The 12416-nt window shown below is 40.2% G+C and overlaps 1 pseudogene; it reads left to right on the top strand.

The window, feature by feature from the left end:
• The first annotated feature begins 10409 nt into the window (after positions 1-10409).
• On the top strand, positions 10410-12111 carry LOC105866631 (E3 ubiquitin ligase TRAF3IP2 pseudogene; annotated as a pseudogene).
• The last annotated feature ends 305 nt before the right edge of the window (positions 12112-12416 follow it).

Raw genomic sequence — 12416 nt, 5'->3', positions numbered from 1 at the left:
GATATTAAAGGCCAGATATTGCAATGGCTCAACACAGAAATCATAGCAACAACATCCAACCCAACAAAATGAACAGTAATCTACAATACCTATCAGTTCTCTCAATAAATGTGAATGGCTTAAACTCTCCACTCAAGAGACATAGGCTGGCTGAATGGATAAGAAAATACAGGCCAAGTATATGCTGTCTTCAGGAAACACATTTAACCTGCAAGGATGCACATAGACTAAAAATAAAAGGGTGGAGATCAATATTCCAAGCTAATAGAAGCCAAAAGAAGGCTGGTGTGGCAGTTCTAATTTCAGATGATTTAGTTTTTAAACCAACAAAAGTCGTGAAATAGAAAGAAGGTCATTATATAATGGTGAAGGACACAGTTCAACAAGAAGAGATAACAATTTTAATTACATATGCAACCAATATAGGTGCACCCAGATTCAAAAAGCAAACCATACTAGAGCTAAGCAAATGTTTTTATAGCAACTCTATAATCACCGGAGATTTCAACACCCCGCTGATGGCACAAACAGATCCTCCAAACAGAAAATTAATAAAGAAATAATGGACTTAAACAAAACTCTAGAACAATTGGGTCTGACTGACATTTACAGAACATTCTACCCCAAATCCACTGAATTTACATTCATCTCATCAGCACATGGGACTTTCTCTAAGATTGGACATGTCATAGGACACAAAGTAAACCTAAAGAAATTTAAGAAAATAGAAATCATACCATGTATGTTCTCAGAGAACAGTGGAATAAAAGTAGAAATTAACCGTAACAGAAACTCACATTTCTACGCAAAAACATGGAAATTAAACAACCTCCTACTAAATGATTACTTCATAAATGAAGAAATCAAGATGGAAATAAAAAAATTCTATGAAGAAAATGACAATGGAGAGACAAGTTATCAAATCCTCTGGGACACAGCTAAAGCAGTTCTGAGAAGAAAGCTTATCTCCATTAATGCCTATATCCAAAAGTCAAAAAGATCACAAATAGACAATCTAATGAATCGACACAAAGAGCTCGAAAAAGAACAGACCAGCCCCAAACCCAGCAGAAGAAGTGAAATCAACATAATCAAATCAGAACTAAACGGATTTGAAAATAGGGAATCTATTCAGAAGATTAATAAAACAAAAAGTTAGTTCTTTGAAAAAATAAACAAAATTGACACACCACTGGCTAAGCTAACGAAAACCAGAAAAGAGAAATCTCTAATAAGCTCCGTCAGAAACAAAAAGGAGATATCACAACTGATCCCAAAGAGATACAAGATATAATTTATGCGTACTACAAAAATCTTTATTCACACAAATTGGAAAATGTGGAGGAAGTGGAAAAATTTCTAGAAACACATAGCCTCCCTAGGTTCAATCACGAAGAAATAGATTCCCTGAACAGACCAATCTCAACAGCTGAAATAGAAACAGCAATTAAAAATCTCCCTAAAAAGAAAAGTCCCGGTCCAGATGGCTTCACACCCGAATTTTAGCACACTTACAAGAAGAACTAGTACCTATCTTGCAGAAACTATTCCACAACATCGAGAAGAATGGAAACCTCCCCGACACCTTTTATGAAGCGAATATTACTCTGATACCAAAACAGGAAAGATGCAACATAAAAAGAAAGCTAGAGACCAATAGCCCTAATGAGTATAGATGCAAAAATTTTCAACAAAATCTTAGCTAAAAGAATCCAGACGCTTATTACAAAAATAATCCATCACGACCAAGTGGGCTTCATCCCAGGGATGCAGGGATGGTTCAACATATGTAAATCTATAAATGCAATTCACCACATAAACAAAAGCAAAAACAAAGACCACATGATTCTCTCAATAAATGCAGAAAAAGCTTTTGACAAAATTCAACACCCTTTCATGATACGAACACTTAAGAAAATAGGCATAGAACGGACGTGCCCAAAAATGATACAAGCCATATATGACCGACCCTTAGCTAACATCATACTGAATGGAGACAAACTGAAAGCATTCCCACTTAGAACTGGAAACAGACAAGGCTGCCCACTATCTCCACTTCTATTCAACATAGTGCTGGAAGTCCTGGCTATTGCAATCAGACAGGAAAATGGAATTAAAGGTATCCAAATAGGGGCAGAAGAGATCAAACTTTCACTGTTTGCTGATGATATGATATTATATTTAGAAAACCCCAAAGATTCAACCAAGAAACTCCTGGAACTGATCAATGAATTTAGTAAAGTCTCAGGATACAAAATCAATACACAGAAATCAGAGGCATTCATATACACCAACAACAATCAAATTGAGAACCAAATTAAAGACTCAATACCCTTCACAATAGCAACAGAGAAATTAAAGTACCTAGGAATATACCTAACCACGGAGGTAAAAGGCCTCTACAGGGAGAACTATGAAACACTGAGGAAGGAAATAGCAGAGGACGTAAACAGATGGAAATCCATTCCATGCTCATGGAATGGCAGACTCAACATCATTAAAATGTATATACTACCCAAACTGATCTACAGATTCAATGCAATATCTATTAAAATCCCATCAGCATTCTTCACAGATATAGAAAAAATAGTTTTATGCTTCGTATGGAACCAAAGAAGACCCAGAATATCAAGAGCAATTCTAGGAAACAAAAACATAATGGGAGGCATTAGTATGCCATATATCAAACTATACTACAAAGCTGTAGTATTTAAAACAATCTGGTATTGACACAAAAACAGGAATATTGACCAGTGGAACAGCTCTGAGAATCCTGATATAAAACCATCCTCATATAGCCATCCAATATTTGACAAAGCAGACAAAAACATATGCTGTGGAAAAGAATTGCTTTTCAATAAATGGTGCTGGGAAAACTGGATAGCCACCTGTAGAAGGCTAAAGCAGGACGCACACCTTTCACCTCTCACAAAAATCAACTCACGCTGGATAACAGACTTAAACCTAAGGTATGAAACTATTAGAATTCTACAGGAAAATATTGGAAACACTCTCCTAGACATCGGCCTAGGCAAAGATTTTATGAAGAAGTCCCCAAAGGCAATCAAAGCAACAACAAAAATAAATACATGGGACATGATGAAACTACAGAGCTTCTGCACAGCCAAAGAAATAGTCATGAAAGTAAACAGACAACCTATAGAATGGGGGAAAATTTTCGCATCATACGTATCCGATAAAGGGCTGATAACAAGAATATACTTAGAATTCACAAAAAACAGCAAGAAAAAAATCAAATAATCCTATTAAAAAGTGGGCAAAGGACTTGAACAGAAACTTTTCTAAAGAAGACAGAAGAATGGCCAACAAGCATATGAAAAAATGCTCATCATCTCTAATCATCAGGGAAAGTCAAATCAAAACCACAATGAGATATCAATTAACTCCAGTGAGAAGGGCCTTTATCAAAAAGTCTCCAAATAACAAATTCTGGCGTGGATGTGGAGAGAGAGGAACACTCCTAAACTGCTGGTGGGACTGCTAACTAGTTCAACCTCTGTGGAAAGCAATATGGAGATACCTTAAAGCAATACAAGTGAATCTACCATTTGATCCAGCAATCCCATTGCTGGGCATCTACACAAATGATCCTATGACACGCTACAAAAAATACACCTGCACTTGACTGTTTATAGCACCACAATTCACAATTGCAAGGCTGTGGAAATAGCCCAAGCGCCCATCAATCCAAGAATGGATTAATAAAATGTGGTATATGTATACCATGGAGTACTATTCAGCTCTAAGAAACAACGGTGATATAGCACATCTTATATTTTCCTGGTTAAAGCTGGAACCCATACTACTAAGTGAAGTATCCAAAGAATGGAAAAAACAATCACCAGATATATTCTCCAGCAAACGGGTATTAACTGTGTAGCACCTAAGTGTTCTCATAGGTACTACAGTAATAGGGTATTGGGCAGGGGGGAGGGGGGCCGGTGTATATATATACATAAGGAGTGAGATGTGCACAATCTGGGGGATGGTCATGCTGGAAACTCAGACTTGGGGGGGCATTTATTGAAACCTTATAATCTGTTCCCCCATAATATGCCGAAATATAAACAAACAAAAAAAAGAATGGAAACTAAAAAAAAAAAAATTTTGAGTGTGAAGCCATCTGTACCGCGACTTTTCTTTTTAGGGAGATTTTTAATTGCTGTTTCTATTGCAGCTGTTGAGATTGGTCTGTTAAAGGCATCTATTTCTTCCTGGTTGAGCCTAGGGAGGCTGTGTGTTTCTAGAAATTTGTCCATTTCCTGCACGTTTTCCAGTTTGTGTGCGTAAAGATTTATGTAGTATTCATAAATTATATCTTGTGTCTCTTTGGGATCAGTTGTGATATCTCCTTTTTTATTCCTGATGGAGCTTATTAGAGATTTCTCTTTTCTGCTTTTCGTTAGCTTACCCAATGGTGTGTCCAATTTGTTTAATTTTTCAACGAACAAACTTTTTGTTTTATTAATCTCCTGAATAGCTTCCCTGTTTTCAATTTCGTTTAGTTCTGATTTGATCTTGTTGATTTCACTTCTTCTGCTGGGTTTGGGGTTGGTCTGTTCTTTTTCCAGCTCTTTGAGTCGTTTCATTAGAATGTCTATTCGTGATCTTTTTTTCTTTTGGTTATAGTCATTTATGGAGATAAACTTTCGTCTCAGAACTGCTCTATCTGTGTCTCAGAGGAGTTGATAACTTGTCTCTCCATTGTCATTTTCTTCATAGAATTTTTTTATTTCCATCTTGATTTCTTCATTTATGAAGTAATCATTTAGTAGGAGCTTGTTTAATTTCCACGTTTTTGTGTAGAAATGTGAGTTTCTGTTAGGGTTGATTTCTAGTTTTATTCCACTGTGATCTTAGAAGGTACATGGTATGATTTCTATTTTATTAAATTTCTTTAGATTTCCTTTGTGTCCTAGGATATGGTCAATCTTAGAGATTGTCCCGTGAGCTGATGAGAAGAACGTGTATTCAGTGGATTTTAAGTAGAATGTCCTATAGATGTCAGTCAGACCCAATTGTTCCCGGGTTTTATTTAAGTCCATTATTTCTTTATTAATTTTCTGTTTGGAGGATCTGTCTTGTGCCATCAGTGGGGTGTTGAAATCTCCGGTGATTATGGAGTTGCTATTAATTCATTTGCTTATATCCAATAAGGTTTGCTTTATGAAACTGAGTCCACCTAAATTGTGGGCATATATATTTAAAATTGTTATCTCTTCATGTCGAAGTGTGCCCTTCACCGTTATATAATGACCCTCTTTCTCTTTCACTACCTTTGTTGGTTTAAAAACTAAATCGTCTGAAATTAGAACTGCCATGCTAGCCTTCTTTTGGCTTCCACTTGCCTGGAATACTGATCTCCACCCTTTTACTTTTAGTCTATATATCCTTGCAGGTTAGATGTGTTTCCTGAAGACAGCAAGTTTTGGCCTGTATTTTCTTATCCATTCAGCCAGCCTATGTCTCTTGAGTGGAGAGTTTAAGCCATTCACATTTATTGAGAGAACTGATAGGTAAGGTAGATTACTGTTCATTCTGTTGGGTTGGATGTTGTTGCTTTGATTTCTCTGTTGAGCCATTGTATTATCTGGCCTTTAATCGTTTGGTTTTGGTTGTTTTTATATTCGTGAGTTTTTATTATGTTGCTCCGTGCATAACACTGTTTTGAATAGTTCTTGTAGGGCTGGTCTTGTCTTGGTGAATTCTGAGACTTTGCTTGTCTGAGAATGTCTTTATTTTTCCTTCATATATGAATCTTAGTTTTACAGGTAATAGGATTCTAGGCTGGGCATTGTTTTGTTTCAGAAGAGTGAGAATGGGGCCCCTGTCTCTCCTTGCTTGTAAAGTTCATTAGAGAAGTCTGGTGTTATTTTTATTGGCTTTACTTTGTAGGTTACTTGCTTCTTTCTTCTTACAGCTCTTAGAAGGGCCTCTTTTGTTGATCTTTTGGTCAGTCTGATGACTGCATGACGTGACATCTTCCTGTTTGCATTGAATCTCCAGGGGTCCTCTGGGCTTCTTGAACTTGTATATCGAGATTTTGTGCAATGCCTGGGAAATTTTCCTCTATTATATCTTCAAAAAGCTTGTCCAGCCCTTGAGTGTTGTCTTCTTCCTCTTCTGCTAACCCTATGACACTCACGTTAGGTTTTTTCACATAATCCCTCAGCTCTTGTAGGCTTTGCTCTTTTCTATTGTTCCTCTGCTCTATTTCTGTGACTGATTTATTTAATTGGAAGGTGTTATCTTCAATCTCTGAGATTCTTTCTTCTGTTTGTCTACCCTGTTCTTGAGACTTTCTACAGTATTTTGTAATTCCCTGAGTTGATTCTTCATCTCCAGGACTTCGGTTAAAGTTTTCTTCACTCTGTCAATCTCTTTAGTGAACGTTTGTTCCATATCCTGGAGACTTTTTGTGGTTTCTTTGTGTTGGTTATTGGGTTGTTGTTGCAGGTCGGTGAGTGTTCTCATGATCCACATACGTAATTCATCTCCTGTCATATTGGTTGCCTGATTTGGGTTGGTGTCTGTTTCTAGGGGGCTGGTGCTCCTCTTTGGGGGTGTGTTTTCCATTTGGTTCTTCATATTTCCTGAGTTCCTTCGCTGATTTCTTCCCATGTCGATCCGTTGTTGTTTCTTTCCTTTAGGTTTTTGTTTGGGTATTCACATACCTTGTTTAGTTTCTGAGCCATTAGGTGGTGTCTGTGGGTGAGATTCAACCACACCCTGTATATTGAGTCAGTGGGTGCCGTGAAAAGGCTGTGCAGGACGTCGTTCCTGTCAGTAGGTGGCGCTTGCTTGGAGGAACAGACTATGCTGTTGATTTTGTGTCCTGTTATCAGCTCTTGTTCTGGGTGGACCTGGGTTGGGTAAGCCTGCCCTCAGGCACCACCAATGTCATTAGCAGGGGTCAAAGTTCTGTTCTCTGCTTCCAGGAAAAGCTGTTAGGGCAGAGCTGGAATGGTCCCGCTCAGCCAGAAAGTCTGGGTGTCGCAGTGGGGTCTCTGAGACCCGAAGTCTGGAGCAGTCCTCACTTCTTTCCACCCTCCCCACCCTCCCCACCCTCCCCAAGTCCACAGCTACTCCTGGGTCTCTGCCAGCAGGACAGACCACACGCCACCAGGCCTCCCCGATCTGTGATGCTGGCGGGAAGGTTCCCTGTTCAGGAACGCCACCTGGGGTGGGCATATGGCTTCCTTTTGGGAGGAGGGTTGCCCTCTAGGATGCTGATATGCCCCTGAAGGCACATACACCTCAGTAGGCTGTTCACGTATAACCCTTCTGTTCCCCGGGCAATGCTAGACCTCAGTGCACGGGATGTGGTCTGCAGGTCCGACCTCTGGGTCCCAGAGTTCAAACTGTATCCCCACCAGGGAGAGGCATTCCGGTCCCAATTCACCCACAGGGACCCCAAGCTGGGTCTGTGTCTCTCAGCCTCTGAGTCAGAACCGTTCTCCTGGGAACACCGTGCCAGCAGCACCTGGGAGGGCTGGCGGTTAGGGAACTCACAGTCTGAGTTCCCCTGAGTCACCTGTAGGTTCCCAAAAGGGAAGGTCCCATTCCCTGGAGGTGCCTCTGGCTGGTAGCTGTATTGTCTCTCTGGGCAGCCGCGGGTAGGGTCGGCGGAGGGGAGGAGGCGGCAATATGGCGCCTGTCACGTGGCTCGGGTCTGTGCACATGGAGGTGCCAAGGGGGAGTTGGGAGCCTGGTGTCATGTCCGCTACCCACGACTGGCTCTCCCTGTAGAGGTCTTTTACATCCTTGGTTAAGTATATTCCTAGGCACTTTAATTTCTTTGTTGCTATGGTGAAGGGAATTGAGCCTTTGATTTGGTTCTCAATTTGATTGTTGTTGGCATACATGAATGCCTCTGATTTATGTGTATTCATTTTGTATCCTGAGACTTTAATAAATTTATTTGTCAGTTATAGGAGTTTCTTGGTTGAATCTTTGGGGTTTTCTAAATATAATATCATATCATCAGCAAACAGTAAAAGTTTTATCTCTTCTCCCCCTATTTGGATACCTTTAAATCCACTTTCCTGTCTGATTGCAGTGGCCAGGACTTCCAGCACTATGTTGAATAGAAGTGGAGATAGTGGGAAGCCTTGCTTGATTCCAATTCTAAGTGGGAATGCTTTCAATTTTTCCCCATTCAGTATTATGTTTGCTATGGGTCTGTCATATATGGCTTGTATCATTTTTAGGTATGTCCCTTCTATGCCTATTTTATTAATTGTTCTTTTCATGAAAGGGTGTTGAATTTTGTGAAAAGCTTTTTCTCCATCTATTGAAAGAATCATGTTGTCTTTGTTTTTGCTTCTGTTTATGTGGTGAATTACATTAATAGATTTGTGTATGTTGATCCATCCCTGCATCCCTGGGATGAAGCCCACTTGGTCATGGTGGATTATTTTTTTGATAAATGTCTGGATTTGGTTAGCCAGGATTTTGTTGAAAATTTTTGCATCTATATTTATAAGTGATATTGGTCAGTAGTTTTTTTTTGTTGTTGTTGCATCCTTTCCTGGTTTTGGTATCAGAGTAATATTTGCTTCATAAAATGTGTCGGGGAGGTTTTTATTCTTCTCGATGTTGTGGAATAATTTCTGCAAGATAACCAGTTCTTCTTTGTACATGTGATAAAATTTGGGTGTGAAACCATCTGGACCACGAATTTTCTTTTTAGGGAGAGTTTTAATTGCTGTTTCTATTTTGGCTATTGATATTGGTGTGTTCAAGAATTCTATTTCTTCCTGATTGAGCCTAGGGAGGCTGTGTGTTTCTAGAAATTTGTCAATTTCCTCCACATTTTCCAGCTTGTGTGCATAAAGGTTTTTGTAGTATTCATAGATTATATCTTGTATCTCCTTGGGATCAGTTGTGATATCTCCTTTTTTGTTCCTGAGGGAGCTTATTAGAGATTTCTCTTTTCTGCTTTTCATTAGCCTAGCCAATGGCGTGTAAATTTTGTTTATTTTTTCAAAGAACCAACTTTTTGTTTTATTAATCTCCTGTATAGCTTCCCTGTTGTCAATTTTATTTAGTTCTGATTTGATCTTGTTAATTTCACTAGAATGGTTTCTATTAAAAAGTCCAAAAACAATAGATGCTGGCATGGATGCAGAGAGAAAGGAATGCTTGTGGGACTGCAAATCAGTACAACTCTTATGGAAAATATTATGGAGATTTCTCAAAGAACTAAAAGTAGACCTATTATTCCATCCAGCAATCTCATTACTGGGTATTTACCCAAAGGAAAAGAAGTCTTTTTGTGAAATAGACACCTGCACTTGAATGTTTATTGCAGCACAATTCACAATGACAAAGATGTGAAATCAACCCAAGTGCCCATCAATCATGAATGGATTAACAAAATATAGTATGTGTATATACACACGCACACACACACAAACATACATACCATGAATGTATACTCAGCCATATAAAATAATGAATTAATGCCTTGTCCTAAGTGAAGTATCTCAAGAATAGAAAAACAAACACCACATGTACTCTGAGCTAAATTGGAACTAACTGATGGGCACATAATTACACAGAGGAAAGTAAAAGTCATTGGAAATCAAGTGGGGGGGGGTAGGATAAGAAGGGCAAAAACCTACCTAACAGGTACAATGAACACTATTTGGGTGATGGGCACACTTATAGCCCTGACTCAAGCCATGTATCAAAAACATCTGTATGTCAACATTTTGAAAAAAATATTTTAAGATAAGTTATAATGAAAATACAGCATATAAAAAATAGTGGGATTAATATAATACAGTACTTAGAAAATTAAAGTTTTAAATTTTTTTGAAAAGAAAAAAGTAATTAAATCAATGATTAAGAAGCTAGAAAAAGAACAAAATACAACTGAGGTAAGTAAGTAGGAGAAAGGAAAAAAAATAAAGAGGAGAAAGCAATTGAATAGAAAAAAAAAGATAAACAAAAGATAAAACTGACAAACCTCCAGCTAGACAGATCAGGAAAATAAAAGAAGGAGAAAACAGATCAACAATATCAGAGATAGCAGAGGGTACATCACTACATGTCATTCAAACATGAAAAGGCAATAAGTAAATATTGTTAACAATTTATGCTAGAATATTCAACAATTTAGATCAACAAATTCCTTGAAAAATACAATATACAAAAATGAACAGAAACCGAAACAGAATATATGAATGACCTTGGAAAAACTTAGTCAAAACTTGAAAGAAACATTGACCTTTACCTCACAGCATACACAAAATTAACTCAAAAGGGACCAGAGAGCTAAATGTAAAAGATAAAACTAAGCTGAGAGCATCCCAAGGTGGAGAGAGACACAAAGCAGAGAGCCGACCTGGTCTGTCTATCTGTGGTGGTTCTAAGAAACTAGAATGAATTGAAGCATTACTGTGGAGGTTGATGAATCAGAGCCATACCCAAGTCAGTTGCTGAAACCAATCCCAGAATATCCCCTGGAAGATGAATCAGAACCACCTGCTTCAAATATAAGGAACATGGCACCCAATGGCTTGTCTGCACCCCAAGCCCCTCACTATTCCTCTGGAGACTTTTCTCAAACTCACCCACCCCTGAAACTTGCAAATCCCCAGTGGCCTGTGTCCCAGAAGGTCACCTGGCTGCGCATGAAAGTTCTGGAGGAGAGTGAAGACAGCTTCTGCAGGAGACACCCAGACCCAGGCAAAGATTTTCCCTCAGGCTGCTCTACAGTCAGCAAGCCTGCGTCTGAGTCTGTGGTTGGAGCTCTCCCCACAGAACATCAGTTTTCATTTATGGAAAACCATAATCAATGTCTGGGCTCTCAGCTTTCAGCAGCTTTTCCTGACACTGGTCATGACTCAAAAAAATCAGACTGAAGTTTACCTAATGCCTCAGCAGACTCCTTGGGAAGTAGCCAAGAGATAGTGCAATGGCCCCAGCCCCACAGGAACCTGGAAGCCCTGGATATGCCTACAATAGACACAGGCTATGATTCCCAGCCCCAGGATGTCCTGGGCATCAGGCAGCTGGAAAGGCCCCTGCCCCTCACCTCCATGTGTTACCCCCAGGACCTCTCCAGACCTTTCAGGTCCCAGGAGTTCCATCAGTTTGAACCTCAGTGGTATCCAATGTGTTCACAGGTGCTGCCTTCCAATCCTCCCCCACATGCTCCATGGAACTATCATTACCATTGTCCTGGAAGTCCTGATCACCAAACGCCATATGGACATGACTACCCTCGAACAGCCTACCAGCAAGTGATCCAGCCAGCTCTACCTGGGAAGCCTCTACCTGCAGCCAGTGTGAGAGGGCTGCACCCTGTGCAGAAGGTCATCCTGAATTATCCCAGCCCCTGGGGCCAAGAAGAGAGGCCTACACAAAGAGACTGCTCCGTTCCAAGGCTTCCAAGGTATCAGGACCAGTTGTATCACCAGCCACATAATAGAGCTGGAGCTCCTGCGGAGTCCTTGAAGTGTCCTGCAGAACTGAGACCACAGGGTCCCCAAGCTCTGTCCCCAGCTGCTGTGTCTAGACCCCCTAGTAACTCTCCAGCCAGAGGAACTCTGAAAACAAGCAATTTGTCAGAGGAATTGCGGAAAGTTTTTACCACTTATTCTTTGAACACAGCCATGGAGGTGGTGAAATTTGTGAACATTTTGTTGGTAAATGGCTACCAAACTGCAATTGACATATTTGAGGATAGAATCTGAGGCACTGACATCATTAAATGGATGGAGCACCACCTTAGGGATAAGACAGTGATGATAATTGTAGCAATCAGCCCCAAATACAAACAGGATGTAGAAGGCACAGAGTCGCAGTTGGACAAGGATGAGCATGGCTTACATACTATGTACATTCATCGAATGATGCAGATTGAGTTCATAAAATAAGGAAGCATGAATTTCAGATTCATCCCTGTGCTCTTCCCAAATGCTAAGAAGGAGCACGTACCCATCTGGCTTCAGAACACTCACATCTACAGCTGGCCCAAGAATTTAAAAAAAAAACAAAACATCCTGTTCCAGCTGCTCAGAGAGGATGTGGCTCCTCTTCCAGGGGCCTCTGCCCACCCTGCAGGTGGTACCCTTGTGACAGCCTCCACCCCCAGGTCACTGGGGCCATGCCATGTCTGGGGCCCTGTTCTGACAAGCATTATTCTAGCTGACGCTGGTGGGTAGCACTCCTGGCTGTTTGTTTCTCGGTTCCTCCCTGAGAGGCCCCTAAGCCCCCAGAAAATCTGTTCTGCAGAGTGTTTTTCCTCCTGATACCTCTACAGACCCTGTCTTGAAAGTGGGGGTTATGGCTGCTCTGCATTCCCTGCTTTTTACAAACCCACTGTGGGTGCTAATGTACAACACGTGCCTCCTAACCATCTTACATGTCCATTCAGGGCCTCT

The sequence above is a fragment of the Microcebus murinus genome, unplaced genomic scaffold (genome assembly GCF_040939455.1).
Source record: "Microcebus murinus isolate Inina unplaced genomic scaffold, M.murinus_Inina_mat1.0 scaf001_hap2_Mmur4.0, whole genome shotgun sequence".
Classification (NCBI taxonomy): Eukaryota; Metazoa; Chordata; class Mammalia; order Primates; family Cheirogaleidae; genus Microcebus; species Microcebus murinus.
The sequence above is the reverse complement of the archived record's forward strand: the minus strand, read 5'-3'. Positions and strand labels throughout refer to the sequence as shown.